Source organism: Panthera leo, chromosome A1 (assembly GCF_018350215.1).
Source record: "Panthera leo isolate Ple1 chromosome A1, P.leo_Ple1_pat1.1, whole genome shotgun sequence".
Taxonomy (NCBI): Eukaryota; Metazoa; Chordata; class Mammalia; order Carnivora; family Felidae; genus Panthera; species Panthera leo.
The window spans coordinates 112,292,614-112,312,631 of NC_056679.1; positions in this window are offsets into that span (position 1 = coordinate 112,292,614).

Genomic DNA, 20,018 nt, shown 5'->3' on the forward strand with positions numbered 1-20,018 from the left:
ATCATGATTTGATTGGAAGTTGGATGCTGAACCAACTGAGCCACCCAGGGGCCCCTAGTGAGATTTCTATATAACGGAGGCTGGGTATTTAAATACTTGTTTTATTTTTCCAACACTACTGTTAGTTTGAAGCATTTTTGAAATCCTTCTTTTGCAATTTCCTTCAAGTTCACTTAGGACAAGTCTTATTTTTTTTATGTCACTGTTTTTATAGAGCTATAGTCCCTTCCCCGCTAAGGAAACAGACCACCTCAGACACAAGTCACCATTTCACAAAGATTCAGGCTTATCATAAATAGACCTTGTTTTCCTGAGTTTTGTGTTCAAGAATGTTTTCTGGGGCTGCTCTAATCTGAACGGCCGTTTGGCTGTGTGGGAAGGGGTCTGTAGCTGGTGTGTCCATTACTAAAACTTCCTCCCCCCCTGTTTGTTTCCTTTCCTTTCTGGTGTCTGCCATTGTCCTGAGTGTGTCTCCTGTGGTACATGGGCTTCTTGATGGCCAGTCACTTCTCTGAGGCCTTTTTGTACAGCTTTCATGGACCTGGGCAGTTGAGAGGTTGACCTTTACTGGGGGCCTGATTGCTAGGTCTGAGGAACCACAGTGCTCTTGCATTTCTTAAAAAAAAAAAAAAAAATTGTATTTAATTTATTTTGAGAGAGAGAGAGAGAGAGAGAGAGAGCGAGCGAGCGCATGAGTGGGGGAGAGCCAGAGAGAGGAGACAGAGAATCCCAGGCAGACTCCTCATGGTCAGCATGGAGCCTGATGTGGGACTTGAACTCACGAACCGTGAGATCATGACTAAGCTGATGTCGGATGCTCAGCTGACTGAGCCACCCAGGTGCCCCTTGTATTTGCTTCGGGCTTCAGGGATGTCTGTGAAGATGGCCATCCTGAAACAATGTGTTGCAGCTTAAAAAGAAATAATGGAAAGAAATTGCTCAAGAACCGATTCCATGAGGGAACGTGGAGATTGTTGTCCAGGAAATATGGATCTAACATTCAGGTTTATTGTGCACATGCCAGAAGCGGAGGCTGAAGTGCCAGCACTCTGCCTGCGGAGCTGACACTCACCCCGTGCAACGGGACTTGTGGTGAAAGTACTCTGCCCCTGCCGGCGGGCGTGAGTCCACGGAGAAGCGACTGTCTCGGTCACCTGTGCAGCGAAGGGAGCAGTAAGGGGGACTGTGAGTGAATGTTATCACCACCTGCCACCCCCTGCCTGAGCCTGGCTGAGCCCTCACTGGGGGTCCACCTCCACAGGAGTCAGATTGGCAAATATCAATCCAGTCCCACTCGATTTGGGGCCCTCTTAAACAACGAAGGTTGAAGATCTGGCCACTGTCCTTAGGGTGTTTGCATCTGCTTGGGGGCTTGGGGCTGAGGATGGGGAAGGGAATAGGAACAGGGAGCATTGGAGAAAGAGCACTTTGGGGGCCAGCCAGGTGTTTGCGTTCAAACTAAGGTGACCTAGTTTGCCTGGGACTGAGGAGTTTCCCAGGACAAGGGACATCCGGTGCTAAGGGACCAGGAAAGACCCGGGACCAGATAACTTGCTCATCCAAATGTTGCCAAACCTCCTTTTGTGCTTCAGTTTTCTTATCTGCGAAATCTGGACAATAACACCAAACCCTTAAAGTTGATGTGAGAGAGGATGGAATGTGATAAGGTTTGTAAAGCGTGGGGCATGTGGGAACACTAGTATATGAATGCCTCAGGACATCAGAAAGGGACAGAGTCCCACGGAGCTCTGGTGCATTCAGGAAAGGACACAGCCGGCATGAGCCGAAGAGAATTGGGGAAGACTGTATGGAGGACATGGGCTCCAGAGAGCCTTAAAGAGCAGTGGCACTTGGTCTGAAATTATGCATGGAAGTTCGATTGTCTTCGAACAGATTGAGTGACTCTAGAAATAACTTCTTCCCTGCTTCAAGCCTCTTATGTTTTGCACAATTTAGCCACTGCTCTGATTTTCAGTTCCCTCTATTCCCCACCCCCACCTATCTACTCTTTTCCTTGGGATTTGCTTCTGCTTTGCCATAGGCCGAGTCCCCCTTCTCTAAGACACCTGCTCATTAATTGGCCACCCGCCCCCTCCCCATGAGAGGTGTCTAGTGAGCCAGGATTAGGGAAACTTAAGCTCAGAGAGGTCAAGTGACTTGCCAAGAATCACCCAGCAGATCAATTTTGAATCCAGAAACAGGAACCAGATGTCTGCACCTTACTCCGTGCTTACTTTGGAAGGTGGAGTGTGGGGCCCCAGAGGCCCCAGTGGAAACTCAGAGCTCCTCTGGGAAGGACCAGGAGACCAAGAATTCCAAAGGCGTCCTGTAATTTATGGCCAGGAGTTCCCCATAAATATGTGTCAGGGAAAGGCATTTTTATAAAAATTCGTCTTTGAGGATACCCCATGGTTTGGGAAGTTTTACAGGTGAAGGAAATTTCTGACTGTCAGTAGGAAAAGATGCCACAATGAGTGAATTTAATGAATTAAAGATTTGGCACAAGCTCTATCAAGTATCAAGTAATGGGCTTTCCGTTTCCAGTCCCACATGCGATACTGCTCAATTCAGCCAAAATTGGCGAGAGTCAAGCTGGTTATTAAAGCAAAACCTGTAAAAGGCAATTAAGCACTCCCAGGGTTAAAAGGTTAACTCCAGTGGAAACACGAATCATAAATTTTGCTCACAGATACTCCTGTTATTCGGCACCCTGTGTGAGGGGAAGGCTCCTCACCCAGGCGCAGGGCCGTCAAAGGTGCGGATGGCAGATGGCGCTTTGCCTGTCCCAGGAGACCGCACTCTGGTGCTCTGTCCCGCTGTGGGCCACGCGGGGGTGAGAGCAAGCCGGGGAGTCCGGGCAAGCTCCATGTCTTTCCAGTCGCTTCCCCGGAGGTGGAGGGCACTGTTGGAGACATCTGGCATGTGCTCCTTGGGCATTTAGAAATAGGCTGAGCAACCCGCCTGGACACTGAGGGGTGTCCTGGGATGCAGGACTTGGTTCAGCACTAAAACTAGAAAAATCCCAGGTGAACTTGGTGACCAGTTTGGTCACCCTGTAAGGGACCCTGATAGTTTTCCAGGAGTCCTTTCTTCCTGCCTAGTAGTTTTGCGGAATGTTTAAGACCAGGGATGTTGGATATAGACGTCATGCTCCCACGTCCGGAGCTGTAAAATGAGAAGCTCTGCGTCCCGCCACCTGGGGCGGCGTGAGGCTTTGCTGAAAGTAGGCGGCTGAGTGCCCAGCGGCATGCAGGGCCCGGACAAGGTCACTGCCCCTCAGCCGCACCCATTTATCATCCACTCCTTGCTCCGTGTGGCTGCTTTAGGGGCGCTTCCACTTTACCTGCAGCAGCCCAGAGGGCTCGGAGAAATCCCAGGTTCTCACCAAGGGCTACTCACATAGTGCTCTCCAAGCTAACCTATCTTTGGAAAAGAGGTGGGCATTAGCTCGTATTAGTTCTTTGTCTGAAAGTGGGCCCCTTTTCAGAGCAGCCAGCCAGAAGGGCCAGAGCTCTCTGGGGAGCCAGGCGTGCTGCCCTGAGGATGGCTTTATCTTGTGTCCCGATTAAACCTGTTTTGAACAATCAGTCGTGCAGGTGAAGAAATAGATGACCTTGGGTGGATTTGTGAAGGCTTTTTGGTGTTAAAGAATTGTATCCCACTTTGCCCTTTTCGGAGGATTACTTGCCATGAGAAAGTGCCCCAGAGGAGACGCTATGGGGAGAGAACAACTGTCACCCCCCAGCCCTGAGAGCTGAGAAGAGCCGGCCTTGTCTGCATGTGTTCATGTCTTTGGAAAAAGTTACACGGCTGAGTGTCTCACTCCAAATTTACATGCGATGCAGTCATCCATGGAGACGCTGTCTTTGCTAATAATCTAGCAATTAAAATGGAATGTGGCTGCTCGTTAAGCCTGCCACTCAACTACAAGATGCGTATTTGTTTTCAAGCAGAGCTGGGTTTGTTCAGCCAGCCTTCCATGGGAGCTGAGGATTGAAGATTTGGATTGGAACATAAGGCCCCAAGAGGAAAGTTCCTCTAAATACCTTTGGATTTTCTTTTTCTTTTTTCTTTTTTTTCCTTTTTTAAATGGACTTTAATACCAGCTAAGAGCGAATCAAAAACTCAAACCAAATAAATCATCTCCAAGTTGAAAAGTGTTTGTCTTCAGGATGTGTTTTCAACATACTTTTTAGTCATTTGATTTGTGGATAGAATTTTAATAATTTGAAATGTTGAGACGTGTTTCGCGTTCCACTTTCCTTAAGTTTTATCTGTTTAAAACGCCTGCCATTTAGCTTGGAAGCTGCTTAGGGTGCTGTGGGGGATGCCAGTCTAAAAAGTTCTGGGTTTGAAACCTGCTTCAATCTGCAAATAGGGAATTTTGAGTCAAGGAAAGGAATGGATCAGGCCTGGGTAGTGCTGGGCAGTCCTGTGCTGGGAGACCCATAGGGCCCCGAGTGGGATGGAATTGGGGAACTGGTTCTACAGAGTGATTCACCTGCCTTCCAGATGCTCAGGTACACAGAGGAAGATGCAGTCGTATGCTGGCTCCCTTTCTGATGTCTCCACACCTGCTGGCCTGTGACAGGATTGGCAAATCAAGGCACGTGCACCTCCAGTCTTTTCCCATGCTCAGGGCAGACATCCCTAATCTATTCTTTCCTTCCGTCCTCCTGAACCAAGAAAAGATGCGAAGCCCTTTTTCTCAAAGCAGCCACTGCCAGTTGAATGGAGCGGAGACTCAAGTGAGACATGGCCACCATCCTGGCCACATGGCATGCCGCCTGAGTGCCTGCCCGGTGAGGCAGGCCAGGTCAGAGATGAGAGGTAAGGAGGAAGGGCTGGCATGCTACAGCTCCGTCCACAGTCTGAATGAGGATCCCAGGGTCCTCTTCCCCAATCCCTGAGCCCTGCTCTGACTCCCAGCCTGTGGAGTGCATGTGGGGAGACTGGCCTCCCCAGCTCCAGAGAAGCCTGCTGGACCTTCTCGCCTGCAGGCTTCTGGGGCTGGTGGGATGGAACATCCTGGAGAAAGAGTGTTGACTCGCCAAATGCTTTAAGGGGCACACTTGAAAGGCAGTGAGGAAGGTGTGGGTGGTGAGCTCCTGGCCACTGCTCACCTTTGCAGCCCTACCAGGTGTCTGTTCCCGGACACAGGAAGCCAGACAGCCACGACAGTGGGCAGGACCATGGCGGGCCAGCACGGAGACACAGAGAGACTGCGAAGGAGGCTCTTGGCTTCTGGATGAAATGCGCCGGTCCCCTGGGTGGTCTGATGTGCTACATTTACTATTTTTATCGAGCCACCGGCTGCGCGGATGTGTCCTACCCACGCAGGCTTCCAGAGGCCCAGTCCTGGCCATAGGCTCCACGGAGGGGAGGGCTGCAGAGGGTCAAACAATCTGAGCAGTCTTCACCTTGAGGTATATGAAGATGAAGCCAGCTCTCCTCTTAGCAAGACACTGCTTAGGTATTTAGGGATGTGAAATGGCTCCGGGACATGGCTGCAAATGATATTAACGTCGGAACTCTATCAGCTCCCATCGCCCTGCTTTGACTTTTCTCTCCAGAAACTCAGTGTCCTCCTGGCAGCCAGAGTGAGCTGCCCTCTCAGACCCCACCAGCTCCCTCTCTCCTCACGTCCTTCATCTTCTCCACTCACGACTTCCTGCTCCTCCAAAGCACGAGCCTGTTGGGGCCTCTGCCTGGACCGCCTTTTCCCGATACTTGCAGAACTGGCTGCTTCTTATTCCCTGTGGATCAATTCAGGGGTCCCCTCCACAAAGGGGCCTTTCCTGGCACCCCGTCCAAAGCAGCCAGCCACCCCCTCCCCCCGTTTCCGTGTCACTCACCACACAGAGCTCATCACTCTTGGAAGTTGTCCTATTTACTTTTTTTTCTTGCTTATTGTCAGTCTCCCCCTATGAGAGTGTAAGATCTGTGAGAGTAAGACATAGCACCCAGCCCAGAATATATTCTCAGTATGTGTTTGACAATGAACTTGACTTTGCTAGGTCTCCTAGGACCGGAGGATTGGTTTTTTCTTGTTTTTTCCAGCTGGCTTTGCAGAGTGGTGAGCTAGGATGTAAGCAGTCTGAACCTCCTGGGGCTGGTATGCCAAAGCTATGTATGCATATGCCCGGGTGACCCCTTTCCCTTCAGCCCTTGCTGGACACGGACAAAGGGCTGCCTTCCACCCACGGGAGCCTCTCTTGGGCCGGCCTCCCACCTCGGGGCAGCTGTGCCGGCACCTTCCTCCCACTGCCTGTGCTGGAGGCAGCTGTGTTTCCTCTTGGACCCCGGCTGCAGGAGAGACACTCCTGGGAGTCTCCTCCGATGCTGGCCACGTGTTTTTGTTCCTGCCACCACCTTCCCAGGACACAGGCTTTTGAGTTCAGAAGTGAAAAGATTCCCAGCCCCAGTGGGATGTGAGGGATGTTGGCCTTCCTCATTTGGAAAGAGAGAAAATACTGAAGTCTCACCATGAGCAGGATCTCTGCCCCTTCCTATCCCAGACAGCCTATCCTAGCTCAAGAACACAAAGGTTTTCGCTTTCTAATCTGCCGTGACAAAGCAAATAATCTAAGGGAGAGATACGTGGATCCCCTGTGACGTGCTGTGACCATGATCTCTCTTGAGCCTCAGTTTCTTCACCAGAAAAGGCAGTAACATCTATACCCAAGGGCAGTTTTGAAGAGTAGACTGCAAGTCATGCATGGAAGGTGCCTGGCACGAGGTCAATGAAGAAACAACCAGGAAGGCCAGGGAGTGTTCAGGGAACACAGAGCAGCAAGGCCATAGGTAGGGACCAGATCGACTTGCCTCAAAGGGGATGGATCCTCCTCCCTGCTCTCAACTGAGGATGGGGTGGGGCCAGGAGTCATGCCAAACTTGGGGGTAGGGCCAGAAGTAGAGGAGCTCTGAGTGAGAAGGATCTGAGTCGTACTTTGCTCAGATCCCTTGTGCCAAATTCTGTGCCAGGTATACAGTAGGTGTGGATGGGGAGAGAGATTTGCTTGGCCATGAAGTCTAGGAGGACAGTGATGCTCAGTGAAGTACGAATGAGCGAGTGAATGAATGAACGAATCAATCTGTCAAGAGTTGCAGTCTCCCTGGCTCCCGTACTGTCCCCACTGGGCCCCTTCAGTTGCATGCCGATTCAGATACATGCTGTGGATCAAGGGCAGGCCCGGGAGTACCACTGGGAGTAGGAACAGGAGGAGGCTGATATGGGGGTCTCTGCTCCTCTCCAATACGTGCTGGGGCTGCAGCTCCCTGTGCACCTGTGGGAGGTCTGTGGATATGCGCAGGTTAACCTTGGCCTTCATGCTGGAGAGCAGCTCCAGCCAAAACTTCCCACCTCCTGCCAGTCATTGTGCTTAGAGATGGGAAGTCAGTCCCAGTTCATGATGACCTCTCCTCTGAACCAGTGTGCGGGAAGCAAGGATGCCCTGAAGGAGCGGGGAGATGGGGCTGGGTGGGACACATGACCTGGTGACAAGGTACCGCACAATTAGAGCCTCATCACTTAGCACTTATCTCAAGGAGAAAAGAAAGGTAATAGAAGGATAATTGGAAGCCTTCTTTCTTTATTTATTTACTGAAAGGAGAAAGAAGCAGAATGCCTGAGTGTGTAAAAAGTGCTATTTAAATTTCTTGTCTGTAGCATATACTCAAACCTATAATTATGGCTTTGAAGAAAAAGGGTAATTATGAAAATTTCTGGGCTCATTAAAGACACACAATTGACATCCAAAATTATTTGAGTTAGAAATGATGCTGGAATGAATCTCTTACAAGAGAGTCAGAGGAAAAGAACTTGGATATTTAAAAACTCTAAGTTCTGGATGGACCTAGAGTGTCATAGACCACCTCACGTGATGCTTTTCTCCTTATGAAGGAGATTACATAGACGGTGCTCCCTCTGCAGGGCCAGCTCAGCTTGGCCTCCAAGGTTTAGGCTTGCTGGTCTCAGTGGGTGATGATTTTCAGGGGTTCCCATAAGGGGCAGTCGCGGAGAGCCTTGCTGTCTGTTTTGCAGAGGCACCTGTCCTGTGCTGGACCGCTCAGGCAGCTGAGGAGGATTCAGAAACCGCTGGTCCATTTATTTCCTTGGGATATGCTGTGACTCTAGAGTCAGGCTGCCCAGACTCAAGTCCCTATACCATCAGTTGTGAGCTGTGTGACCTTGGCCATCTCTTCTTCTTTCTGGAGAGGTTGGACCCATGGAGTGTGGGCAACTGAAAAACCTCCTTTGCCAGAGCTTGGACCCTGCTGTTCTGTGAGTCCTGGCAGCACCCTCATCTTTGAGAGTACAAAGAAGAGAGAGAAGCAGTATGACACAGTTTATATTAGTTTTAGCCAGTTCGTATTAACTCGTGTTATGATAAGAAGAGCCAGGTCCAACTAATGAGAGGGTAGACCAGATGTACGAGGGGTAGCTAGTGGAGACAGCAGGGCACTGAGGTTGTGGCAGGGTTTCTGGGAGAGACGGAACACCCCAGTGGCTTTCTCCCAGGGCCCAAGAGATGGACGTCCTTTGAGTGATAAGAACATGTCTCCTAGGCCCTAGCTTCCAGATGAGCTTACAGAGGAGGGCTTTCACAGGCTGGGCTGCTAAGGCATTTGCTGCTAAGGTCACCACCTTTGGGTGCCTCTCTGCCTTGCTACATCTCTCAGTGACCTCCCACTGCCTCTGACCCAGGATCCCATATCACTCTATCTCTGGACCTGCCTCCCCAGCTGTCCAGACTGTCACTGAACCATGTGGAGGGCTCTGACTTCTGCTGCAAGCAGGCCCTGCCACCTTCAGGACTGACTACATCCAGCCACAAAGAGCTGCTAAGTCATGTCATTTTCCACGTTGTCAGTTCAGGGAGGCTTCTGAGGGCCAGCTGGACCACAACGGGGCGGGCCTCACCTGTATCCCGAGTGCTGTCTCCTGGTGGTCATCCTAGGTCCCTGGGCTGGGACCTGCTATGGTTCCCAGGGCCACTGTAAGGTCATGCTGTGGTTGTCTGAGTTAGTAATTGGAAGTAATTGGGGAAGTCAACATAGCTTTTTCTTTGGCTGGTAGTTCTTACACAGGCCATTTGTGGCCTGTGGTCATTCAGCCACGGCTCTAACAAAGCCTCTTTCTTTGAACTGACATTATGTCTTTAGCCTGAGGCTTAAGTAAAGTCTGATCTTCTAAAAAGCCTGGGTGTTTTCTTAGTCTTTATGGCTCTAATCAACAATTTTGAAAAATAATAATTTGAGTTGGATCATAAATCTAAATGTGAAACCTAGAATCAGAAAGCTTCTAGAAAAAGACATAGAGAATACCTTCACTGCCTTGAGGTAAGCAAACATTTCACAGGCTGGATACAAAAAGCACAAACCGTGAAAAGGAAGAATTACAAACTGCTTGTTAAAAGTGACAAAAGGATGCCTTTTACCTTCCACAGACACCATTAATAAAATGAATGGGTAAGCTACAGAAGGGAAATATGTGAAATACATGTATCTAAGGAATACATATTCAGAATATATAAAGGAACAGTGTTCAGAATTTATAAAGAACTTCTACAGATCAAAACTAACATACAAGCCAACTTTGAGACTGCACAAAATAACACATACCGATGGCCAATAAGCACGCGAAAAGATGCCCAGCATCATTAGTCATCAGGGAAATGCAAATTAAACACGGTGAGGTGTTCTTTATCACCCGGTGGCAGTATGGCTGACGTGGAAAGGGCTGGTAACAGCAGATGCTGGTGAGGGTATGGAACACCCAGGACCTCTCACACACTGCTGGTGGCAATGTCAGATGGCAAAGGCCTTTGGAAATGGTTTAGCAGTCTCTTACAAACATATGTCTCTTCCGTGACCCAGCGATTCCATTCCTGATTATTGACCCAAGAGAAATGAAAGCATCTGTTCACACAGAGATTTTGTACAAGAATGTTTATAACAGACTTATTTATCATAGCTCCAAACTCTAAACAAACCAAATGTTCATCCGCAGGAGAATAGGGTTTGAGTGATGTGTTAATACAATGGAATACTATGCACCAATTAAAAAAACAAACTGCTGAAAAAGAAAAATAACAAACTGCTAATACCTGCAATACCATGAATGAACCTAGAAAACATTATACTGAGAGGGGAAAAAAAGCCAGTCAGAAGAATGGGGCCAGGGAATGTCCTTTATGATTCCACTTATGTGCAGTTCTAAAATGGACAGAGCTCGTCTATGATAATGGCAGTCAGAAATGGTTGCCTCTGGGGGCAGTGGAGGCAGAGAATGACCAGAAAGGGGTGAACTGGGGTGATTAGAAATGTTTAATATCTAGATCTTGTCTGAGGTGATGGTTTACACAGGTGTGTACAGTTGCCAAAACGCCTCAAGTGAGACATTTAAGGTCCGTGCATTCTGTCTTATATAATATTCAATGTGTTTTATGTTTTAATTAGAAAAATAATATCAACAGCCAGCATTTTTTGAACGCATACTCTGTGCAGCATTGTGACTGACCTCCCATCAGGGGCCTCAGCAATGCTCACAAACACCTAGAGGGGCGGGACCCATCATGACCACTTTTTTTTATTATCATTTTTTTTTTTTTTTATTATCATTTTTTAAATGTTTATTCATTTTTGAGAGGGGGAGGAGGGGCAGAGAAAGAAGGAGACACAGAATCTGACACAGGCTCCAGGCTCTGAGCTGTCAGCACAGAATCTGACACGGGGCTCAAACTCACGAGCTGTGAGATCATGATCTGAGCTGAAGTTCGACGCTTAACCGACTGAGCCACCCAGACGCCCCTTGACCACTTTTTATCTGAGGGGTTACAGGGCCATTTAAATGGGGGAGATAGAACCTAAATTCTGTGGCCTGAGGCTTCACCCACCCTAACTGTGTCTCTCATTCTTACTTTGTTATCTCCATGTCTCCATTAGCATTTGTCCCCTGGCCTTGCAGGCACTTACAAAATTGGAATTCCCGGCATTGTCAAATACTGAGTGAACAAATGCTGGCCACTGTACCATCAGTCACGGTGCTGAGGCTGAGGAGAAGCAGTGAACAATATGGGGGCCACCCCGGGAGCCCACAGCCTGCAGAGGTCTACGCAGGCAGACATCTGGTCTCCTGGGTATATGCTGCCCCAGTGTCCCCCCTGACCTCTAAGCCCAGTCTTAGGTTGTATTTTTCTGATTCCTTCCAAGGCTCCACCCTGGTTCCAGAGGGGGCCCTGGTTGGAAAGGCTTCCCTCGATGGTGCAGGTGCCCTTTTATCTTCACAGACACTGGTTCCAGAAGCAGGTCAAGGCACAGACCTCCTGTCAGAGAAAGAGAGGGTTCTGAAGCCCCCTCGGGCTCCGGGTGCACACCTGGGCCTTTGCATGGTCTCCTCATCTCAGGGGCTCTTGGGGAACATTGCTGCCATCAGCAACACACTGGATGCTGCCTGTGCATGTGTTGAGGCCCAGGGGCAGGGGGCCAGGCCTGCCCTGGCTTCCAAGTTTCTAAAGACAGGTTTGGTGCAGGTTGAGACATCATGGCCCCCATAAATCACAGGGCCTTAGGGAGCTTGCTTTCCTGCCTTGAAATCCACAGGCTGCTTTGCTGGGCTCTGTCCCACCTGGAGATCTGGTGATAGGCATTCTTCCCTATCATTTGCACAGAGTCTCCTGGAGACCTCAGCCCCCAGCGCCAGCCCCAGCAGCAGTGAGCAGAGTCATGTCCACCTACCTCAGAGTTTGGGCCATTGGGCACCCCATCAAGATATCCTAGTGACAGACCTCTGCTGCCTACTCTGCTCTACATGGCCCAGGCCGTGCCTCACTCTGCTTTTCCTGCGCCTGTCTGGTAACGGGCAGTCAAAGACCTCAGCGACATGGCTGAGGATGGCTTTGGCTGAGGTTCAACACCTTCATATCTGAGGGGACTTTTTCCTCATAATGGCCTCCACTCTGTTCTTACCTACTTTGGGATGTGAGTCAGCCAGACTGTCCGACCAGGGCACTTGGCGACCTGCAGGGAGCAGCATTTTGAGGGGCATAATCCCTATCGTCAACACCATCCCACATACATACATCTTGAGCACTAATTGCATATTACAGGGCTCTTTGCTGTGCATTTTGTCATTCAATCCCCATGTCATCCTATAAGGGACATAGCAAGAGACTGTCACTCTCATGTGTAGAGGAGGAAACTGATCCCAAAACTTATGACAGGCTGGCCTATGTCTCATGGCGATCGATGTCTGAGCTGACTGTCAGTGGGACAGTCCTGTCCCAAGTCCTTGTCAGACAAGACAGCCCTGACTCCCTGTTCCCTGGGCAGAGACTCACATGGTCCAGATCTGGGCATTGCTCATACCTATTTTTTTTTTATTGTGGCCAGGTAGGCTGTGTGGGGTGTTCCTCAGATGTATCCAAGAGAAGGAAGGCCCAGGAAGATGAAGAAGTCTGGTCCTGCCACTCATCCTTCACCCAAAAACCAGGGTGATTGTTTTCTGCCCAAAAAACTGATCTGACCCTGTCACTTTCCTGCTTAAAGCCCAGTTGTGTACCAGGCACTGGGCTCTGTGCTTTATGTATTTCTCTCTTTCATCCTCACAAAAGGCCTATGAGGTCAGTGTTAGGACTTCACACACTGATGAGAAGAATGAGCCTGGGGGTACGACAGTTACTAACTTGCTTCGATTCAGCCAGCAGTTGCTGGTTGGAATTTAATTTGAGATCTGGCTGCAAAGCCGAACCACACTGTGCTCTGCTTCTGGCTTAAAATTTTCTTTCGCTCCAAGCCATCTGTAGTGGTTGGTGTCCCCACCGCCCCCCTAAAAGATACGCCCCAGTCCTAACCCCTGGTAGCTGGGAATGTGACCTTATTTGGAAACAGGGTCTTTGCAGAAGTAACCAAGTTGAGTCAGACTGGATTAGGGTGGGCCCTAAATCCCAGGACTGGGCTCCTCATAAAAAGGCATGTGAACACACAGAGCCATGCAGGGAGAACACCGCGTGACAATGGAGACAGAGATTGGAGTGATTTGTCTCTAACCCAAGGAATGCCAAGGGTTGCAGGCACCCACCAGAAGCTAGGAAGGCATGAGCAAGTATACTTCCCCTAGAATCTTCAGAGGGAGCATGGCCCTGCCAACATGTTGATTTTGAACTTCTAGCCTCCTGAACTGAGAGAGAACAAATTTCTGTTGTTTTAAGCCACCCAGTTACACAGCCCTGGGAAAGCAATACACCATCTTACCGTGGCAGTGGGGAGAGTCTGGGCCGCTCCCGGTGCTATATTCCCCTCCCAGAGATTCTCAGTGCCCATCAGCATATGAATGGCTCTGAGAAGTCCCAAAGCCAGGAAATGTATTGAATATTTTTTAGCCAAGTATTTCCCAAACAAATGACCTTGGGACTCCTTTTCTCATAGAACACCTTTTGGCATCATGTGAAGCTAAAGCTCCAGGGAGCATACTTTGAGAACTGCTGTCAAATGCCAAACAGGTGCCCTTGCCAGTTAACCCAGGGCTGATGACACGCAGGGCCCTTTTTAGGAAACTGCCTTCCTGATTGAACTGCCTGAGAATTTCCATCACCCTGTCACCGGCACTGGGGAGAAAAAGAAAAAAAAAGACATCAAGAAATTAATTATTATAGAAAGGGCTATGAAAATGCCATTCACAGCAGCGAACAAGATGGCAATATTTAATATTGGACAGGGACCCACAGGCAAAAATAGCACAGGCAGATGTGCAGGCTTGTGCTGTTTCATCTAAAGTGTGAAAAAACATCACCTCTGAAATCTGGAGCAGCTCTGTGGGAACCATACGTTAGCTTCTGCGGAGGAATTTCCCCAAAGGCAAACCTGGAAACTTCAATCACTACTCAGGGATGCTTTGGCTTGCCTCCACCTGGGAGCCAAGAATGTCTCAGAGATAACCACGCAAGGCAGCCCAGCCAGGCCTCCCTTTTGTTCCCGAAGGGCAAGGACCAACAGCTTCTCACCCTTTGCAGCTACAGATACTAAGGCTGGGGGACCGATAAGCCACACCGTTGCTTACTCTGTGAGGAGCTGTTTCCATCCCCAGGCCCAGTGTGTTCTAACAAGCTGGGATGTTTGAAAACAAGGTGAAGTAATGCACCTGACATTCTGCTGCCCACAGTCTTCCCCACCACCCATCCCTGCCGGGTTAACTTCTCAGAAGTAATGTCCCTTCTTCCAGGAAGCCATCCCTGACTCTCTGGCCTATGGTGTCCCCCTGCTTTACTCTCCCTAAACACCCTGGACGTCCTGCTTTGAGACACTGACACCACACTGTGATGTGCTAATGTCCGTCTCTGCCAGACTGTAGGGCTCTACGGGGATAGGATGGTCATATTCACCACTGTGTCCCCAGCACCCAGCCCAGTATCTGGCCCAAGAGGGTGCCCAGAACATAGCTGATGAATGAAGTCTGTGCTTTTCCCTGGGTACCTCCTCAATCCCCACTGCCATGGCCATGAGCATCCTTTCTCTGTGTGTAAGCCCCACCACCACCACCTGCCCCCTGCCCCCATTTGGGGGAAAATGGCCACACAATCACCAGCACCCACGAGTGCCTTTCTGGTGATCAGCAAACGATGCCAGACTCAGTGTGTGGTGTTTACAGCCGGCTTCTGCTCTTGCAAAGATTTCCTTCCCGAGATGTGGCAACTATCTCTATCAATTTGCAGCATTCAGTAAGTGTTACGGTTGTCACATTCACTTTGGACCTGGGTCAAAGTCCTGAAGGAGGCCTAGGTTTTAATGGTGGGCTTATGCACTGCTCTGAGCTGGGGAGGCTCATGGGCAGAGCAAACTCTACTGCAAACACAGAGGGCCAGGAGGAGGGCATGGGGGTTACACTATGGGGATTTGCCAGGGAGCACATCTGCTGGGTGTGTGTGTTGGTGGCAAATCAGAAGGAGACAAAGGTTGTTTTCTTTCTTTTTTTTTTTTTTAACGTTTATTTGTTTTTGAGACAGAGAGAGACAGAGCATGAGTGGGGGAGGGTCAGAGTGAGGGAGACACAGAATCTGAAACAGGCTCCAGGCTCTGAGCTGTCAGCACAGAGCCCGACGCGGGGCTCGAACTCACGGACCGCGAGATCATGACCTGAGCCGAATCAACCGACTGAGCCACCCAGTTGCCCCGAGAAAGGTTGTTTTCTTAACCCACTCAGCTTCTCATTGGCATCAGACCCCGTACCCCAAGCTGCCCTTAATGAGAGCTGGTAGATTCTGGATTTGTTATCTAGAGGACAAGGCACTTCTAACTCATCTTCCTCCAGGCTTTAGGCTTTCCAAAGGTCCTCATGCATTGGGGTGCCTTGGTGGCTCAGTCAGTTAAGCGTCTGACTTCGACTCGGGTCATGATCTCACAGTTCGTGAGTTTGGGGCCCCTGTCGGGCTCTGTGCTGACAGCTCAGAGCCTGGAGCCTGCTTCGGATTCTGTGCCTCCCTCTCTCTCTGCTCCTCCCCTGCTCACACTGTCTCTCTCTCTTCCTTAAAAATAAATATTAAAAAAAATTGAAGAAGACAAAGGTCCTCATGCATTGGCAACATAGATACTTTTAAAAAAATATTTTAAAAGTAACATGTGGGCAATATCCCCATTTTAAAAAGAGAGAACAGACCCAGAGTCATGTAGTTATTTGGGTAAATAGAGACTCAGAACTTGTGACTTTCTGGTCAGTGCTATTTGGTCATTTACTCTAAGGGACACATATAAGGGCCAAATTGGATCAAAACTAGCTACTTTTTTTGTTTTTTTGTTTTTTTGTTTATTAAGTTCTGGTAGGTACGTGAAGAGCTGTATGTACATTATGTCATGTAATCCCTCTATCAACGCTTTCCAGCAGGTATTATTATGAGCCCATTTTATAGATAGGGAAACTGAGGCTCCGAAAAGTTAAATAACTTGCCCAACTTAATATGGCTAATAAATGGCAGACTCAGGATTCAAACCCAGTACTGGCCAATGGCAAAGTTACAATCTTAACTGAGTTTTCTAGCAACTTCCACATACTAGATAGTTCCCTGGTATAGGGCAGACTGCAGTGTGCAGTCTGAGTTGACATGGCAAACACCCTGACTGCCACCCAGGTGAGGGGGACTAGGAGGACGACCATGATTAGGCTTTGACATGGATGGGTATGGCCAGGATGGCTGCAGAGGAGCTGCGGGTGGGGGTGGGGGCGGGAGCATTCTTGTCTGGAGGAAGTTGACCTGGGCCTGGGAGGGACTAGCCAGTGTCTCATGGGGCCTGACCATGTAGCTAGGCTCTAGAATCCCTTCCTGTTAGAGCCACAGTCTATACTCAGGCCCTCGGGCCTGGACTCCCTGGTTCTGAGCTCCCGTATCAGGTTTGAGACCTGCATTTCCTGGGTCTGACTCACAGAGTGGCAGTCCCTGTAGGGAGAGTAGCTGCCCTCATGACGGTCCCCACATTGCCGCTGTGGCTTTGCTGGGATGGCTGGCTCCACCATCCAGCAGCGGAGGCCTTGGGCATGTTCTGTAGCTTCTAAGAGCTTCAGTTTCTTCATCCATAAAGTGGGAATGTTAATGCTTGTCCTACGAGTCACTGTGAGGAGTCCGGTAAATATGCAAGGCAATTGGTACACAGTAAATATTCCATACCTGTTAGCTTTGAAGATGATGATGATGATGGCGGCAGCAATGACAATGCACGGGCTGTGTACCCGGCAGATCCCAGTCCGTGCTAGGCTGCGTACCCGCATCATTCACTGCCCCAAAGAGGACACAACAAAACTGCCTAGGCATGAGGTGGGCTGGGGTCATCCTTCTAGTTTTGCATCTGGGCTCTGGTGCCTACTTATCGTGTGAGTTTGAGCAAGTTACTTAGCCCCCCTGAGCCCATCTGCTCAGAAGAGAGTTCGCCTACCACAGGAGGGCTGGGTCTGCTTTCCCCATAGATGGAGCTAGGCCTTCCCAGGGCATTGGGACGTCAGCAGCTCCTGAGGTTGGCTGGTCCCACAGACACGTCCCATGTCCCAGCAGCGCCAAGGCAGAGGTGGTCTGGCTGGAGCACAGGCGTGTGTGTGTGTGTGTGTGTGTGTGTGTGTGTGTGTGGCCACTTTTGGTGTCCCACCTTTGTTCTCAGGAGTCATTCACCCTGCAACCGCTTTCTTTGAGCTTTCTTTGAACTCTCTTCCCGGCTGCTCATCTGGCCACCAGTCCAGCCCTTTCTTTTCAAAGAGAGCCTCCTGTCTGTGAGGTGCTCTGCCTTGAACCCAGACCCCCCCTCCCCACCCGGCCCGGTACACCTGGCACCTGAGTAAATAGGGCCTTTCTGGTGCTTCTTCCCCAGGGCAGGGCCTGGCCCTAGGCCGGGCAGTCAGGACTGGGATGTGTGTTCTGAACCTCCTGGGGCCCTGGTGACTTGTGCCAGGCACTGGGTCTAAAGGCGATTCAGACTTTCTCTCTCCTGGGCTTGGCATTGGAGGGTGGTGTACAACTGACCAAGAGCAGGATCTCTGTACTCACACAGACCTCAGTCCACCTGTTGGCTCTGCTACTCACTGGTGTGTGAGGTTGGACGAGGTACTCACATTCTTGTCGCCTCAGTTCCCCCTTCTGTGAGTTGGGTTAGCGATATTACCCACCTCAAAGGATCAATGGGAGCATAAAATGCACTTAGCATAAGGCCTAGCACATAACAGATATGCAGCATTGATCTACCACCATCAGTGCTTTGTTCTTATGGAGAGGCTTCTGATTTGTAAGAAGCTCACAGACCATCCCAGCGTGGCAAGGCCAGTGCTCCAGGGGAAGCAAGTGCTGGAGGCACGAGGGCTCTGAGAGCTGCCTGAATGCCCAGAAGGTGCCATGGGGATGAGACTTGAGGGAGGAGCTCCCAGGAGGATGAGAATCGGTGTAAGAGGCTCAGTCCCTTCCCTTAAGCTGCCAATGTGTGGCCATGTGTCACCTCCCCATATATGACAGGCAGGCCATGACAGATGTCATGTAGGAGCTGAGGGGACACTGCCGGGCAGGGGCAGCAACCTCTTTGCACTTCAATGATCAGGAAAGGTTTCAGGAGAGAAGTCAATGTGTGATGGATTCTGAAATAGTGACAGCCTGCGATCTGATGCCCCCTAGTCGCCATTCTTGCTCCCTCTCTGTCTTCTCCTCACTTCAGACTACAGTGGTTATTGCATTCCTCTCTCCCCACTCACAGTGAGCTCCCACAAGACTTTAGAGGACTTGCGTAGTACCCCCAACCCAACCCACCCCCATAGTGCAGTGCCTGCCCCTCACTCCTGCTTGTTGCACTTCAGCCATTGTGGCCTCCCTGTGGTTTCTCATATACTCCCAACCAAGCCCTGCCTCAGGGCCTTTGCACTTGCTGTTCCCACTGCTGGAGCACTTCCCTGAGCAGCCCTTATGGTTCATTGCTTCCCTTCGCTCAAGTTCCTGCTCCAACGTCACCTCTTCAGAGAGGCTTGTCATGACCCCATAGGTAAAGCAGCCTCTCTTTCCTAACATCCTGGTTTCCTGTCTTCCAGCTTTTATCAGTCTGAAATGACCTCAAGCGTTTGTTCATGTGTTTACTGTCTGTTTCCCCAAGGTAGTGTGTGAGCTTATGAAGGCAGGCACCATATCTGGTCTTGTTGATTGCTGGGCCCTGGTGGCTGGCACGGAGCAGGCTTCCTGGTAGGAGGACAGTTAATATGTGAGTGGCAGTGGATGGGCGCAGGCAGTTGAGGCGTCCCTGCCTCAGGCTGCACATGAGGAAAGAAGGAAACATGGGACCCTGCAGCTGTGACATCCCTCCCCCGTTGGCTTCGTGCCATTGGGACACGGCCCCACAGCCTCCCAGGCAGCAGGAACTGTGCAAAGGAGTATAAATTATATCCAAGGGTCCCTTTTTTGATTTTTAACTTTTTATTACAGAAACTTCCAGACATCTGCAAAAGTAGAGAAAAGAGTATAATCTGTACCATCACATATCACCCAGCTGCAGCAGTGATCAACTCCTGGCCCATCTTGTTTCGTGTATTCTGCGCACACAGCCCAGTCCCCATCCCCCGCAAGGGTTATCCTGAGGCAAATCCATGGGCCCTCCTTTCGTGTAGAGAGCTTAGAAATACTTCCTGGCAAGTGTGTTCCTTCACTTCCTCCCCCAGGAATCCCAAGTGCTTCTGCTGACTCTCCCCAGTCAGAACTAGCTCCCAGCAGGGCTCTACGAAATACAGTCCCATAGAGGTGTCATTGACTGAGATTTGCTCGGTCCTGGGTGGTGCTGTCATCCAGAGTCTGTATTGCAAGGGCGGGTGTCAGGCCCTTCCCCAGCCAGGCAGAGATGGCCAACCCATCCCAGGGCAATGTGACCACGGCTGGTTTAGAGCCTGTGACACGGCTGCTTTCGTTCTCCGAGGTTGGTGCCCTGTAGGGAATGGCTATGGGCAATGGAAAGGACATTTGCTGTGAGCTGTTCCAGACCTGAGCTGGGGCCAGGGAGAGCCCAAGTGTCTCCAGAATCACTCCTAATGACTTCTGGAGGAAAAACCCATTTGAGGGAGGGAAGGGAGACAGAGAGAGAGACAGAGAGAGAGAGAATGCCCGCAGGCTGTGAAGGCCAGCGTGGTGGGCAAGTGTGGGCTGTCCCTGGTAGCAGCTGTGGCCAGATGCACCCATGAACCAACCCCCTTCCCTTCCCATCTAATATATGACATTTACTTTGTTTCATGGTCATCAAGTGCCATTTCACCGGACAGTGTTTTCGTTTATTTAGGTTCATGGCTGTCCTGCCAAGGTGATTTTATTATTATAAAATGTGGGAAAGTATTTTAGGAAGAAAATAATGCAAAACAGATTTGGTGCACATACTGAAAATTGTTGTAAAATTGAGATCTTAACCAGCTCTTTTCCTGACAAAGAAAGGTCCTTGCCACCTGCTTCGGGGTGCCAGTTCCCAGGGGCCCGGCTGCCCGCCGAGCCTGCCGAGAGGGGGTCTCACCGGCTTCTGGGGAAGGAGTT